We start from the raw sequence: 17,218 nt of genomic DNA, 5'->3' as shown, positions 1-17,218 counted from the left end.
GTGGTACTCGAGAGACAGGGGTACGAGGTGAGTGGTACGCGAGAGAAAGGGGCAAGAAGAGGGGAGGGTTGTGCTGCCACTCGCCTCAAACCTAACTGATGTACCCACCCTTCAGTACACCTTTCTGGAAGTACCGCCCACCTGACCTACCTCCAAACCTCAGCTCCCGCATCACTTCCTGGGAGAAATGGCTGAACCCGGTTCATGGCGTTGACATCAAGTCGTTGCAAGAACTCCTGGCTGTCGACAGCCTTCGGGTTAGTGGCGGCCTCTGGGAGAGCTACGGACCGTCTGTTTACCGTCACGACGGCCCGGACTAGGGCTGTTTAAACAATACATTTTTTTCTCTCTGTAGGCTTGATTTACAATCGGCTTCTGGGCGCACCAATCATACGCGATGCGCTTGCTGGAAGCATTGGCGTGAGAGAAATCGCGAGCACCAGTGTTGCGGAAAACATTAAGGCAAGGATGTTCTAAATGAACGGAGGAAAGTAGCGGAAGAAGAAGCCATTGTTTTATGTCAGAGCCGCGAGGTAACGACGCACGAAGTGCCCCTTGGTAATCACACGTGTTACACGGCTACGTAAACCATACGAATGCCACCCAATGTAGCATTGTAGAGGTTGGCCTGATCGGGAAAAAGCGAACGCTTTGCAGAAATCAACCTGGATATGAGCCCCTTGCTCGAGGTATCTGAGAGGCACCTAAGCACGGACGATCAGTATGAATGTAGTTTGAACACTGCTATCAGTAGTGGTACAAGTTCGGTACGTACTTATGGTGTCACTGATAACACTTTGCTGCCGAATATGCAAAATAATAGCCAAAACGTTATAATGTACAGAGTTGAGAGATATAGGATAGTAGCCAGTAAACCGATATTTAATTTAGGGAAATTAGTCTATAGTACAAGAACAGTTTACCATGATAATGAGCAAGGGCAATGGTGTGAACTTGATAAACCTTTCGAAAGCATTCCACAAAGCAGCTCTTGGAACCCCTTGTAGAGCGCTGCTGTCAAACTAACGGCGTTTTTTGCAACTGCATTTTGTTTATGGAATAGCACTGAAGTCCGTAAACATTATTTTTCTTCTTCAAGTGAAAGCTCCTGGTTGCTCGTTTAAGGAAGGCAGCAACTTAAAGAGACAAGACGTGACGTCAGGGTATCGGCAATAGTCTAACGGGTCAAACTCATTAGCACAATGATGACCGCTTTTTTTTAGCACCGAAGGCATGTAAATAACCATCTGTGAGTAAATCTCAACTCCTGGGATTTCCGCTACCACGGGATTGACGACGACCACCATTAAAAGGAGACGCGAAGGATTAACATTAAAAAAACGATTGAATTGAGCGGACTAAATTAAAGCCTCGTGGCACCGGTCAACTTTCGAAGGCCTCAGGAAAGCTTCAACATAGCTAATAAAATCGAAAATAGGCTGGAACGTCAAACTCCAGACCATGAAATGCTACAAAAATACTTATGAAGGCTGCATTGCTGGTAACTTTGTCTCAAAGCGGACCCTGAGGATTCCCACTGGTGAAGCTTGTTTTTAGTGCACGACACGTAAGCGTCCGCTACTGTGGTTTGGCGGCTTCGTCAGCCTCGTAACCGAGCGAACGAAGGAAACACCAAACACAGAAAGTAAACGGAGGAGGAAAGTGTGGCCAAAGTGTGAGGGGGAGAGCGGTATGCCGGGGCGGCGCCACGGAAGCCCAGCACGCGTTCCGTGATGTAACGTACGTAGGTCCTTCGGCGTCCCGTCCGTTGCTCCTTTCTCTTTCAATAAAGCAACTCTTTCTCTCCTCCTCGTTGCGTGGCTCATCCGAACCACGTGACATTTTCGAGGGAGTTTCAAACACCATTTGCAACAACATGCTCGGCGGCGGCGCCGCGCCGCAAGGTAACGGCAGAGTAGCGCGCGCCGCCGTGCGTTCGCTGATCACGCGATCCCTGCCTCAGACGCAGCAACTATGCGCCATTACCAAGAATGCAGTTCGCGCACCGCACAAATTTCGCATTGGGGAGTATAGTAATCACCAGCCATTTTTTGCTCCTTAGACAGATCCCATTTTGCGAGAACATTTGAATCCCATTGCAAGAAAGCAGGGCGCAAAATGCGTTTTGCACGATCCATAAAAACAATGATGAGCCATTCCACGCTGAGAAGGTGAATGACCAGCGAAGATTTTTAACACAACACATAGAGGTAACGGAATTTAGGTAAATGGTGTGAGCAAATGTTTTTTTAACTTAACTTAAAATACGTATCAAAATTCTAAGACGTATATGATAGAAGTCCAAGTCATGTTTTTATCTTGAAAGGGGTGCCTATTTATTATAATCTAGTGAAGATGAATATCCAAATGATGAGATGTATAAGCTTGAGGTAGATACGTTTTGAACGGCGTGTGATTTCGGTAGTGAGCGCGTGCTAATAGCACACACACGAGGACGTTCGCTTTCCGACGCCTCGCACGATAGAACACCTCGCGCTTCAAATACACGTGAAGCCTCGGAAGTTTTCGTTCCCAGACATCAAGATACACGGAACCCTAGCTCACTTAAAATTGTTCGAAACACGTTAAGCTAGTGAAAGAGACCCGCGGTGGACACGAAGAGTTTCGCACGAAAGGAGTGCATTCATCGGATAGACACGTGCCTCGGCAATCGTACCCAGAGCAGCAGACGTACATCGCGGTAGACCCAGGTGTGGTCGTAGGGCTTGTGCTTGCATGCTTTCCAATGAGCATGGGCATGAAGTAGGCAAATTTCATATGACTGGCAGGCTAAGACGAAGGTAGCCACCCCCCCCCCCCCTAAAAAAAGGAAAAAGAATGCGGTATAACTTCAGAGGGCGTTCTGTGATGGGCCCCATTCTATTCCTGCCACGAAACGGAGAACGTGCACAAAGCTTGCAAGTTTGGTCTTTGCGTCCATAATATGTTTTGTCCATCTCAGCCATATTTCCACAATGACGGCCAGAAGTGTGTGTTGTGTAAAGTAGGGTATTAAAGTGCCATCAGTGGGGCTGGGGTATTGATTGTACCATTGACTTTGTGGTGAAGGGAAGAACAGCGCATTTTGCTGGAGACAAACTCAGTTTTTGGAGGCGTAAGTACCAAGGTGTTATTGTTACAGCTTGCTGTAGACAGGCTCGCAAGTGTGGTCGAGTTACACCAGAAGCCTAGATTCATATATCGCCAACGTACATAGGGATTCTGTCAGTTTCAACCATTTCGTCCAGAAGGCCGATGAGCGCAATGTTAAACAGGGTAGGGCTCAGTTCTCCAACCTGCGAAACACGGAAATGAACACGGGTACGTACGTAACGCAACAATCTCTATCAGGACCCTTATTCGGAGCATATATACAAATGACTCATAAATACGAACTGTTAACGAAGCTTTTCTACAGACTTACATGCCCATAAACGCTGAATTACAATGAATTGTAGCCGATGGCCCATCGCAAAAATACGGTAAATCCGACTAAGGCAGATTTTAAAAACCAATTCAAAGATGCGTATGGCTTCGCGGCATCTTCAGTTGGGGAAATTTTTGTTTAGTGAACCGCAACGGAGTGAACCTGCTCTTATTACAACCGCAATAACTTCCTCCGCCATCCCGCAGATTGAGGTCCTTGAAAGTTTAGGCAATAAGCTTAAAGGCCACGCACTTCTTATACCTGAGTTATCTGCGGAGGAAAGAAGAAGAAAAAAACAAGCAGCGAACGTTGTTACCGGTGGACACGGGGGACAGAGCAATGGAAAAGTCATCGTCAGTGCCGTCAGAAAACTGTGAACATAGGCGATAGGCCTTTTCTACAGGAACAAATGCGGAGATTGATGTATAAACAGACAGGAAGATTAATTCATCAGTTGGATAAGAATGGTCAATTCGAACAGCTTTTTTCGAATTAAAGTTGCAATGAAGACAACATGCAGGTTTGTTTTATTTTAAAGAACTATGCTAACTCCTTCAATTCTGTTCCTTCCCAGGGACATTGCTTTATATGAAAACATAACATACAAACTTTCAAATTCGCGCTGCATAACGTACATAAGATATACAAGTGTGCGTGTGTGTGTGTGTGTGTGCGTGTGCGTGTGTGTGTGTGTGTGTGTGTGTGTGTGTGTGTGTGTGTGTGTGTGCGTGTGTGTGTGTGCGTGTGTGTGTGTGCGTGTGCGTGTGCGTGTGTGTGTGTGTGTGTGCGTGTGTGTGTGTGTGCGTGTGTGTGTGTGTGTGTGTGTGTGTGTGTGTGTGTGTGTGTGTGTGTGTGTGTGTGTGTGTGTGTGTGTGTGTGTGTGTGTGTGTGTGAGTGTGCGCCAACGTGTGCGTGCGTGTACGCGCGAGTGTGTTGCGTGTGTCGATCTCACGAGGCATATAAACGAAATTCAATAAACACCACCCAGCCCTGCGGATACGAAAATAGCGGGACGCATCGGTCCGGTCACCCTTTCTCCTGCTCCCATCGGGGAAATCTAATAACGCTTAGAGTGTCCCTTAAACTCGCTGGCCGCGCTTTACGAGCGCCGGACGTGCACATGCGGCCCGGCCTTTTGTTCTTGGTCTGCGGCCACTCACGCGGACTCCGTCCACCGCGAACGAGGGTGAGAAGGGAGGCGTAAAGAGGAGAGTGCATGCATAACATATCCGATAGTCACGCTAACTGCCCACTTCGAGATAAGGCCCCAATAATCCGAATTGCCTCCGCGCCATTCGCGATAGGGGCTGGAGCGCGCGCGGAGGGGCTAACTCGGTTACGGGCTGCTCTGGACAACGGGGAGCCTTTGGGAGGAAAAGTCACTCTGGGAAATAAGAAAGGCTCATTGCTCAAAGTACGTTATCGCGCTAACTACATGTATGAAACACGCAAGAGCCTACCGAATGACGTTTCAATCTCCCTTAATGGCCGCGCGTAACTCCCTCCGTCTTCAATATTGATTACTGTCCACAAATTCAATAAGCCCCAGCCGCTACAAGGAGCGAATCAGGAAAAAAGCGAAGAAAAGCGAGGGGAACGGGACAGGAAATAGCTCGCCGCCTTTTCTGTTCCCATATACGGCGTCATGTTTGCGTGTGCGCTCGTCTGCCTGAAACGAGCGGTTGCATTGCCCGTGTAAGCTCTTTGCCGAGCGCAATGGCGGGCACCACCTTCTTTGCTTATGGCGATTCTGGGTTTCTACTATTAGGAATATTAGGTTAGCGCTACGATTTCACTGTTCGCAACGTAACAGCGAGTGAATGCCCGCATACTGAATCGCTCTTTTGCGCGATGTTCTGAGATAGCTAGATGCGTTTTTGGGCCCTGTGTACCCATTGTCCGTCGAGAAAACAGCATTGACCAACATGGAGGTGCCTGTGCTCATGCATGGAGGCCCGATTGGAATGAGTGGTGCCTAAATAGAGACGCTCACGCACGTACACACCCACATGCACCCCCTCACATACACACGCACACACACACACACATACGTTATGTGATACAAGAGTCGTATCGTCCTCTTTCCGTTAAAGGAAATACCCCATATTTATTCACCGCCGCCTATGTTATTGACTTCACAGAACAAGTTAAGAATGTGGATTCGTGGTGGCATGCTCCTCCATTCACGTGACACGCGGCCTTCGAGCCCGCAAGTGAAACACGGTACATTCCGGAAGTGGAAAGCAGTCCTGGGATAAATGCTCGCTTTACTAAAAGGAAAAAAAATGCGCTGTCAATGAAACAGAAACGAGGTCGCCGTTAGTCACATAATATTCCAGGCCTTCTTGCTTTTAGCAGCAGCTTAACATGGAATAGAATACCTCTTCGCATGCCGCACCAAGTAGGAGAGCGCTACGTGTAGGGAGGCAAGACTTAAAGAGCGATAGCTGCAAAACCGGGGAATAACGAGCTTGTACTGTAATACTGTAAACAGATTAGTTCATGCCTTACGCTTATGGGATCAGGCCGTATAGTTCTTCGCTACCTGTCAACCGAAAAACGTGCAAGAAGACGACCAAGCCATTCTTACAGTGGCCTGCGCTGGACCCTCCCTGACGTCCTGTCAAATAAGGGGCACTATCAGATTAGATGTCAGTAATTAATTGGTCCGCAGACCACTAGGGATGCAAGTATGCGAAATCAGGATGCGGCCCGTAAGCCTCTGCTTTCAGCGGCCAACAAGGTGAAAAGACAGCAGCCCGCTATCATCTTCTCTGGACCGTGGATAATTCGCAACGTGTGGCATTTACAGATAACTCCCCAAATTTATTTTCCAATTAATTTAGCCACGTTGCGCTGACGTCTAAATAATTTATTCGGGTATTCTTTCATTAAGAGCGCAGCTGAATAATATAAAACACAGTAATTGTCATGATGCCGTCAGAATTTTTATTCTTCTAGGTAACGTGCACACTAAGTTTAGGACATACAGTCAAACGCCCCACATGATTACAATGTTTGGGGTGCCATAACCAAGTAAGGCCTGGGTTCTTAGCGTAGCATATAAGGCCGCTTCTGCTTGAGCGCTTCAACGCTTACAAATGGCAAACACATGTTGTGTGTGTTTGCGTCTCTAGGCCCTGCTTCTTGCGCGCAGTTCCAGATGTAATGCTATTGCAAATTAGCTATTGACATGAAACTCCTCTCCTTCTTGGTGGTCCGTTCAAGGATGGGTTTGTTTTATATTTCAGTGGGGCACACTGCTTACGCAGTTAAAGCGCACCTTCAACAACTGGGTATCATGATGGTACCTTGGCCGATACTTGCAGAGGACCCAAATATAACATAAAATCGTGTTGGAGCATTATAAAGTTAAAACTACCGATCATGGGCCTCCATATCGCATCCGGCTATCGGCTTTGGGAAGCCGTGAAGAACGAATGGCACGGCTGAAGTAGATGTGGGCGTCCTAACTGCAATGCGTAATTCAGTGCCCAGGCGCGTAGTCCAGCTATGATGGAGAATTGCAGCGATTTTAACTTATTGAGCAATGTCGCGAATAACTCGCGTAAGATGCCTAGAAAATGCAATGTCCAACGAAGCTACGGAATGCTTCAGCTGTGCTCATATTATTGGCACATTTAGTCAACGTATATTTGGTAAGCTGAAATCCCCCACCCCCCCACCCCCGCGCAAATTATGCTTGTTTTATTACAACTATTATTCGACATGAAAATTTGAATTGAATTTAAAAATTATGAAAGTGATTAAGGTGCCTCTGAACAGACGAAAACACAGGTACTCATCCCTAGAAAACGTTCAACGTGTTGCTATGGGAAACCTCTGGTCCCTGCTCTTGAGAATAAGAAAGTCTCGTTAATATGCATGCCCGTTGACCTCTACAATTCTTTTTAATCTCACATTGTCAATGAACCCGGCGGAATTCAAAAAATACCCCGCCAAATAGCTTCCAAAATATCGTTATAGATGATATGCATGATCAACGCAGCTATCTCTCGTTTATACGTTTGGCGATTTCCCCTAAGTAGGATGGGCGATAGGAAGGACGAAAAGGGAGGGGAGGGTTCGGTGTTAGAATCACAACCAGCAGGTGTAAAAACTTTAATATGCTGTCTAAAAGACCGACAGTTCCTGTCACGAGGAGAAAAGAGATACATCGCTGTGGTCCTTACGAGGAACAAGATAATCGGCTACGGCGAGTCGAAGCTGATCTCTCGGCTCGCTTGCTCTGTGCTTTCCTGGAATACTAGAACATTAGACCACATACCAGTTGATTGCAGGAGCATGTTAGCTTAATTGTACTTGGTCATATGCGATCAGAAAGTTGATTTAGTGTCACAGCATGACATGTTCTGCCTGTGAACCATTGATGCAACATGCATACGCCATAGATGTATGGTCAGAATCGATGTTAGGTTTTGAAGACGTGAGTGGTTCCAATGCGGGAGGTAGGTCTTCTCTGACAAAACTGAAGAGATGGATCGGGAGGGAATTCATCCATGGAAGAGACCTATATTTGTTCCATGTGGCAGGGGCTTGTGCGTCGATCCGAATTTCCAGCGTGTAAGAATGAAGAAATTTCCGTCTATATATACACGTTGTGACTCGGGCTACTCTGCTAGTTAGTCGAAAATAACTGCATGATAGGCGTTTTCGAAATGATTTGTGATATAGAGATTCGTGTACACTTGCTAGCTGTTTCGGAGATACACGTCCTCCACGAGGTGCTTTAAGGATGCATGGCAGTGAAAATCGGTTTTGCAGTGCGGAAATCTGTCGGTAATTTCAAGCTGCTATTTGAAGCGCGCTAGACCTAACGCCTGAATTACTCTTCCAATTGAGGGAATGAGGGGAATCGGGCGTGCATCGATGAAAGTAGCGGGAGATTTAGAGGTCCCGAGAGCCTATTTTTAGCTGACCAATATGTGATCTAACAGATACTGTTCGAAAAAAACATCGTATAGTTGCCTGGTCGATTCGTAACATACTTAATAAGAGTGTGAAGCTGGGAAAGTCGGTAAGGCTCCATGATTAAAATAGCGCAAAGGACAGGACGTAAAAATCATGCACGCCTCTGTATAACGACGACAACGGTTGAACTCTAAGCTTCCTCGCGATGGATTCATGGTTTGCCAACCCCACACTGCGAGTATGTGCTACTCTGGAGGTACGCACCACTTTTCTGGAATACCCACAGCAACTCTAGGGTGTGCACTCCGTAGGAATAACGTTTAGGAAGTACGGCGTGAATCGACACCTACTGCTTGGCGTTCAGTGAGCAATTTTTTGGGTGGGTGCCGATATGAGGTGGTAAACCTCCAATGAAGTTAACAAAGGTTTGTTTAGGGGCTAATTGGTATATTCTTGAATTCAGTATTAACGCGCGCTGCATATTTGGACGACGGACGGGAGAGTGAAAAGACAAACTAAAGGATGGTGCGCAAACTAGCAAGTGCTTTATTGAAAGCTGTATGGTTATTTATAAGGATGCGATGGTAAGTGTACATTAATAGATTAAACATAGCTTCGTGCGTGCGCTCATGTGACATTAGACTTTTCTTTCATTATTTTTATCTCTTTTTCTGTGAGGGCTATTGAGGGCACGCTAATACATTTGTCAGGTTCCACAGACAGCATTCTGAAGGCCTAAATCACTTCCAGAACCCTTCGGTCTTTTGAGCGTGATAGCACATTTGCTTGTTTCAGCTTTGGTTTGCATCCGCATTTTGCGCAGTGGACTGCAAGGTGGCCTGACGATTGTAGTTGATTGCAAGCATTGTTGTGCTCTCGCATTCTGTCATTTAAACACCGCCCCGTTTGTCCGATCTAGGATGAATTCCGCATGCCCTGCGGCGCATGCGGAATGTACACTCACCATCGCATGCTTATACACCTTTTCATCTGTTAATCTTTCATAAGATCAGAGCATGTTCTGGGCTGTGTTGTGCATGCGCAGTTACATATTCATGTCGACTGCGCCATTTGTAGGGCTGCTAGCACAGCCCACTGATAAATGGAAGCTCCCAGGACGAAGAAAATAAAATGGTCTATAAATAACCGTACAGCTTTCAATAAACCAGTTGCTAATTTTCGCACCATCGTTTGGTTTGTCTTTTCACTGTCCCGTCCCTCGTCCAAATATGCAGCGCACGTTAATATTGAATCCAATGAACTCCAAGATGTGACGTTAGGCCTAACGTTCGAAACCTTAGAATGAGAAGTTAGGCCTAACGTCTTGTGGCGAGCAGCCTTACAGCACGCAGAGCAACACCATTCTCATCCTTCGTCGGCCTGTGGGTAACGGCTGTCGATGTTCAACTCACAACGTTACGTTAGGCCTACTTACGTCGCGCTGTCGCACACCTGCGTCCCCTCCTCCCTCTGCTGCACATCAACCTTTAGCGGAGGGGGCGTAATGGAACTGTGGCCAAGCTTCGCAGGGAAGCGTTTCAATTTTGCTACACTTCACCCACGGTCATCGTCATCGTCAAAGAAAGTTGGCTTTCCTGCAGGGCACATTTGCGTTACACATGCCATCAATGAGAACACTAAAGGCCCAACCACATGCACGCGTAAAACCGACGTACTCAGCAACGACGTAAACCTCAGCAAGCGCGTAAGGAACCGGCGTACTCCGGCGTACGCCGAATGCATTGCCACGCGCCTGTTACGCCCAAGTCAGAGCCCGCCAGACATCGACCTAAACTTTCGGGCGCACGGTGTTGACGTAGAACTCTGGCGGTGATGTTATCTGGCGGTCAGGTCGCATAACAAGACTGCAAATTGATAAATCATCATCATCATCATCATCATCATCGTCATCAGCCTATCTACGCCCACTGCAGGGCAAAGGCCTCTCCCATTATTCTCTAATTACCTCGGTCCTGTGCCAACTGTGACCAATTTATCCCCGCAAGCTTCTTGATCTCATCTGCCCATATAACTTTCTGCCGCCCCCTGCAACGCTTGCCTTCTCTAGGGATCCACTATGTTACCCTTAATGACCAGCGGTTATCTTGCCTTCGTATTACATGCCCTGCCCACGCCCATTTCTTTTTCTTAATCTCTACTAATATGTCCTTAACACGTGCTTGTTCCCTGACCCACTCCGCTCTCTTCTTGTCCCTTAATGTTACACCTATCATTTTCCGCTCCATTGCACGCTGAGTCGTTCTCAATTTAAGTTGAACCCTCTTAGTGAGCCTCCAGGTTTCTGCCCCGTAGGTGAGTACCGGTAAGATGCAGCTGTCATACACTTTCTTCTTCAGCGACAATGGTAGGCTGCTATTCATTATCTGAGAATGTCTGCCATATGCACCCCACCCCATTCTTTTCCTTCTAATTATCTCTGCCTCATGGTGGGGATCTGGGGTCACAACTTGGCCTAAGTTGATATATTCGCTTACTACTTCCACTGCGTCGCCACCTATCTCAAACCGCTGTGCTGTCCCGAGGTTATTGATCATTACTTTAGTTTTCTGCATATAATTTTCAGGCCCACGGTTCTACTCTGTTCGTCCAGTGCGGAAAGCATGCTTTGCAATTCGTCCCCCGAGTTACTTAGCAAGGCAACGTCATCAGCAAATCTGAGGTTACTGAGGTATTCTCCATTAACCCTTACTCCCACCTGCTCCCCATCTAACGTTCTGAATACTTCTTGTAAACGTGCTGTGAATAACATTGGAGAGATTGTGTCTCCTTGTCTGACACCCTTCCTTATAGGTATTTTACTGCTCTCCTTATGGAGGATGATGGTAGCTGTGGACCCATTGTAGATATCCTCTAGTATTCTTACATAATGCTGATCTACGCCCTGGTTCCTTAATGCCTGAATGACTGCTAGGGTTTCGACCGAGTCAAATGCTTTCTCATAATTTATGAAGGCTATATATAGGGGTTCAGTATACTCAGCGCACTTCTCTATCACCTGATTGATCGTTTGAATATGGTCCATTGTTGAATAACCTTTACGGAACCCTGTTTGTTCTTCAGGTTGACTGAAATCTAAGGTTGCAGAAATTCTGTTAGCGATTACCTTGGTAAGTACCTTGTAGACGACTGGCAGTAAGCTGATCGGCCTGTAATTTCTTGATTGATTGATTGTAGGGTTTAACGCGCCGACGCAACGCAGGCGATGAGGCGCGCCGTAGTGGAGGGCTCCGGATTAATTTCGACCACCTGGGGATCTTTAACGTGCGCCGAAATCTGGCCTGTAATTTTTCAAGTGCTTCATGTCGCCTTTCTTATGGATTAGGATGATGTTCGCGTTCTTCCAAGATTCCTGTACACTTGCGGTCATTAGGCAATGCGTATACAGGCTTGCCAGTTTTTCAAGTACAATTTCTCCGCCATCCTTCAAGAGGTCTGCTGTTATGTGATCCTCACCAGGTGCTTTGCCCCCTTTCATTTCTTTCAAAGCCTTCCTTACTTCTTCGGTCGTTACTGGTGGGATGTCTATCTCCTCTGAACTACTGTCTCGTTCGGCATTATCCTGGCTGTCCCGGCTACTGTACAGGTCCCTATAGAACTCCTCGACCACTGTGAGAATTTTATCCCTATTTGTGATCACATTGCCTTGCTTATCTTTAAGTGCATACATCTGATTTTTCCCCGCGCCAAGACGCCTCTTCACTGCTTTCAGGCTACCTCCGTTCTTTACAGCGTATTCGATCCTCTCCATATTATACTTCGGTATGTCAGCTGTCTTACGCTTATTGATTAACTTCGAAAGCTCCGCTAGTTCTATTCTGTCAGCTGCGGTAGAGATTGTCATGGTTTGCCGTTTCCTAATTAGATCTTTCGTCTCCTGTGAAAGTTTACCAGTATCCTTTCTGGCCACAGTGCCCCCGACTTCTACTGCACACTCCGTGATAATGAGTGTAAGGTTGTCGCTGGCTTCCTGTGTCGTGAGCTCGGCTTCAGCGTTAAGAGCTGAATATCGGTTCTGCAGCGCGATCCTGAATTCTTCTGCTTTACGTCTTACTGTTAGCTCATTAATCGACTTCTTTCGTACCAGGTTGTTGCGGTCCCTCCTCAAATCTAGCCTAATTCGAGATCTTACCATACGGTGGTCACTACACCTTACCCTTCCGAGCACTTCCACATCCTGCACGACGCCAGGCTTATCGCATAATATGAAGTCTGTTTCATTTTTATGCTCCCCATTCGGGCTCCTCCAGGTCCACTTCCGACTCTCCCGTTTACAGAAGAAAGTATTCATTATGCGTAGGTTATTCCGTTCTGCAAACTCAACTAGTAGGTCCCCCCTGCTATTTCTACAGCCCAGACCAGAGTCCCAGACCAGAGTCCCCAACTGCCTTGTCTCCAGCCTGATTCTTGCCTACTTTGGCATTGAAGTCCCCCATAACTACGGTATACTGTGTTTTTACTTTAGCCATTGCCGATTCCATATCTTCATAGAAGCGTTCCACTACTTGGTCGTCGTGGCTGGATGTGGGCGCGTAGCCCTGCACCACCTTGAGTTTGTACCTCTTATTGAGCCTAATTGCAAGACCTGCTGCCCTTTCGTTAATGCTATACTATTCTTCTATGTTGCCAGCTATGCTTTATTTACTAGAAATCCCACTCCCAGTTCTATTCTGTCCTCTAGACCCAGGTAACATAGGACGTGTCCATTTTTTAGCACCGTGAATGCTTCGCCTGCCCTCCTAACCTCGCTAAGCCCTATTACATCCCATTTAATGCCCTCTAATTCCTCGAACAACACCTCTAGACTCGCTTCGCTAGATAAGGTTCGCGCGTTAAACGTTGCCAGGTTCAGATTCCATTGGATGGAATTGATAAATAAGCTCACTTTACTATTATTATGCGATAAAACGAAGTAATTTGTAAAATACGGAGAGCAAACAACCGGACAAAACACACGAAGCAGCGAGCAACTATGGGAGCAAGGCAGTTTACGCCAAATGTAGCAGAGGGTTTTGTGCTTGCCAAGCATGCATACTAATCCTTAACGTTTTTAATGTCCCAAGAACTGTTTTAGTTTTTTCTGTATTAAATATACGTACTTTTGTGAGAATAGCCATTATTTTTTTATTTGAGTTAAAATGTAGTCGAACTGGTTACCGCAAAGATGAGTCCGGTGTGGTCGGGGTGGTCGAGCCACACTGCGCGGCGCATTGGTTTACGCGCGCCCTCCATGACGCGCGCGTTTCTGCGATACGTGGTTACTCGCCCTTTCCGACGTCGTCGGACGGCGTAAAGGCAGCGGCGTATGTCGCCGCAGGCATACGCCGTTGCGCGAGTACGTCCATTTTACGCGTGCATGTGGTTGGCCCTTAAAGCTTCGGTTTAAAACGTGCAAGGACGGGCGCTTAATTAAGACTGAATTTTATTGCAAGAAACCGTAAAATATTTGTGGAAAATACAAGAGCACATTGCGAAAAAAAAAATACAAGGAAAGAGAATGGTTTGAATACGATTGCTCATCAGTGGTGTCACCCACCAAAGTCACGCCATCTAAATAGCGTATCTCATTTGCATGTAGTGCGAATGATGGCATGCTAGCACAAGAGTCTCCCATTTCGAAGATCGCGAACGCCTCCGAAACTTCACGTGTGCGTTGGTCCGGGTATCTGCTCACTCGAGGCGTGGTCAAGCTTTGGCTAGGAGCCATGTTTTCCGCTATGAGTAGCCAGATTCCTCCCCTGAAACGCCTTGAGAGAATTTGCATGCTCGCGTTGGCGGTCATTCTGTTTCCCTTTCTTGTTTTTGTTACTATGCGCCCTTGTATTTCCCATATAGATTTTGCGGTTTCTTTCAATGAAATTTCGTTGACTCGTAAGTCAGCGCCCGCCTTTGTCGTTTTATTCGCCCTGTTCCTTGCGCTGTTTTAATCATGGATCCTTACGGACTCGCTTCGCTTCGCACTCTTGTTCAGTATGTTTCGACCGGCCTGGGCTCAACTTCTCCACCCTTTTTTCGTAATCGTCGTTTTTGCACCAATTAGCTGAATGGAGCTATGTGTAGGGCTCGCCTGCTCGCCTGCTCGCCTGCTCGCCTGCTGCCTGCGCGCCTGTGGTGCCTGCGTAGCTGGACCGCTGCCACTGTCCCACTGGCTGAACAACAAACTGTGCCGCGCACTGCCTGAAGCTGCATGCAGTGAAGTCCGGCTCCTGAAGGATTGTCTTCTCGTGGCGTGTGTTGACGCAAGCCCCTTCGGACGCCACCATTCCCGCTTCTTGCTAGAAGTGCGCACTGCTGAGCAGACGACCGAGCTTGTTTGGCACGTGATGTTGTCCAGACTCCCGAAGAAGGCTCCCTGACTTAAAGCAAGTGGCAAGGTTCACGTTGTGGGATACGGTGTCGTTTCCCGAGCAAGCACTGAACATTTTTCAGCTCGGCCCAAAATTCTGCTTTGAACTAAGATGGATCGCACTCGCATGGTTACACTCGTCCGAAGTGTTCTTCAAAAGAAAAAGAATAAGTGGACCGGTGTGTCTTAGAGGGAATGGACGCGCTCCCAAGCCGCGGAAAATGCAAGGGGAGGGTCAACATGGATAAAGTGAAGCGTGTGCTTCGTAATGAGGGGCTCAAGCTGACACAGTCGGGCAAGGAAGAAGGTTTCGTCGAGCACAAAGCCGACACGTACCGCCTCAAGGGGGAGACCGCTATTGCAGGCAACTTCCGCTGGGTTGAAGACCGCATCCCAGGGAAGGTCCGGGCAAAGGCCATCAAATTATGTGAGAGTGCTGGACTAACGGGACTTGCCAGTTCTGTAAAAATGAGCAATAAACAGACCCTCACGCCATTTTCCACGCCAAAAACGCACAAGACTGAGTGCCCTTTCAGAGCTATAGTCACTAAACGCGGGGCCTGGAAGCAGTGCTTGGGCGTGTGCTTACAACGGTCCTCTTCGGTGCGCAGGGTCTAAGACCCTTTTTTTTTTTTTTTGTTCGAAGCCCTTTTAAGGCATCTGAGTACCTGAAAACGGCCGAACCGGTAGGTATGAGCGCTTTTTTCGTTGGAATTAAGGATTTATTCTACTCTCTTCCTCATGTGGAATTACTTCAGGCTGTAAGCACCAGCATTGACAACTACGGCTCGGTCAGAAACCAGAACCATTGTGGCACAAGCGTCGGTCGATTGATGGAGCTTCTTGCTTTCTACGTTGAGTTTCACTCGTGGAATTTCAAGGGAACCTGTATTTTCAGAAGACGGGCGTATGTACTGGATCTTGCTCGGCTCAGTTGCTCAGTGACGTTCTCCTGGCGCAGTTTGACAGGAAACTGAACGACGAGTTGCGTGCAACCAGAGTAACCAAGGTTTTTAGATACGCTGATGATTTTTTGGCCTTGTACGAGTGCCCGGAGGGTGTGACATCTGAACAAGATGTTGACCACATCTGCGGCATTTTCTAGTCGACCTTGCGTAGTGTGGTTTTAACAAGGAAACTTCCGGTCAACTATGAGCTTCGATTTTTGAATTTAAATATGCACCTTCATACCCAATACGTTTTGTGGCAGTATTCCTCCCGTTTCCAGAAAAGTCTGCTGCCGTTTTCATCGGCTCACTCTAGGTGGTTAAAAGCGGAATCGTTGAGGGCGCCTTGGGGAAGTTGCTGCCATCTTGTCCCAGAGAGTTTCAAAGCACAAGAATCGCGGCTCAAAGAGGCCAGCTTCCCCGAAGATTTGATCAAGAGCTTTTCAAGAGTCTTCCTAAAGGGAATCCGCGAATGTAGGCCAGAGAAGAACCTCAAGAAAGAAAACGTAAGGACTGCCGTCATCCCATACTTACACCGTGTCCCACAAGATTCTATCACCTTGAGGGTGATAGAATAACTTGATTTGGACGAGTTGTGTAGAACTTTATATTGTAGAGACCTTTGGGTTAGAGTTGAATTGTATGTTGGGATTGTTAGTTAGCGATGTGAGTGTTTATCGTTTGTGTGTAGTTTAAATATTGAGTGCTGTGCCTGAGGGTTTTAAAATGCAGAGCATTTCAGTAACTCACGATGTCACCCGCGTTGGCGTCCGTAGTCCGCATCGCTCCCACTACACTATATAAAGAAATAATACGTATTACCGGCGCCGGGTTTCGATCCCACGACTCTGCGGGCGGAACGCAAGGTGCACGTCGCTCTAACCACTGCGCCACAAAGCCGACACAGAGTAGAAGGTTACGAACGCGCATTATATCCTTGACTCATTCAGTCGTCGGCCACAGGTGCGCCCTCTCCCCCGCGTCCTCCTCGCCTTCTCTGCGCTCGCAACACCCTCTCTCGCCGCGTTCGGTTCGCGGTTCGCGCGCAAGAAAAGGGTGGGGGCGCTCGCATCGCGCTCTCTCGCCGCGGTCGGTTCGCGCTTAAACCACATATGTCGTTCGTGCGCTCTCCGGTCGCTATCATCTGTGGCGTGATCGTGACGTCAACATCACGCGTTCGTGTGGTGGCGCGATTTCGGCGCTATAACACTCTCTCGCGAGGGGCATTGGATTGGATTCGATTGGATTGGCTTGGATTGGCTTGGCTTGGCTTGGATTGGTTTGGATTTGGATTGGATTAAAGTGGATTGTGTTGGATTGTGTTGCGTCATAGCCGCTCCACGTTGCGTCATAGCCGCGGCAGGGGGTTCACGGCACGTTTCACGTTTCACCATCGACTTCATCGACAATGTCTACGCTGGAAGACAACAATTACAACAACAACAACAACCAATACGTAATCCATACGACTTGCAGGCGCGCACCCCGCGGAAATGCTCTGCATTTGATCGTGCCCCTCGCGAAGGGGATGTTTGCATAATGTTTCAA

General features: G+C 47.6%; 1 pseudogene; it reads left to right on the top strand.

Moving 5' to 3' along the window:
* LOC144156344 (uncharacterized) overlaps window positions 1-10,871 on the top strand; it is a 117,213-nt pseudogene extending 106,342 nt beyond the window's left edge.
* Window positions 10,872-17,218: the final 6,347 nt, after the last annotated feature.

Source organism: Haemaphysalis longicornis, unplaced genomic scaffold (assembly GCF_048455015.1).
Source record: "Haemaphysalis longicornis isolate Haplotype H1 unplaced genomic scaffold, Haemaphysalis longicornis Haplotype H1 scaffold_1, whole genome shotgun sequence".
In the NCBI taxonomy this organism is placed as follows: domain Eukaryota; kingdom Metazoa; phylum Arthropoda; class Arachnida; order Ixodida; family Ixodidae; genus Haemaphysalis; species Haemaphysalis longicornis.
This window is presented reverse-complemented; position numbering and strand designations above follow the sequence as displayed.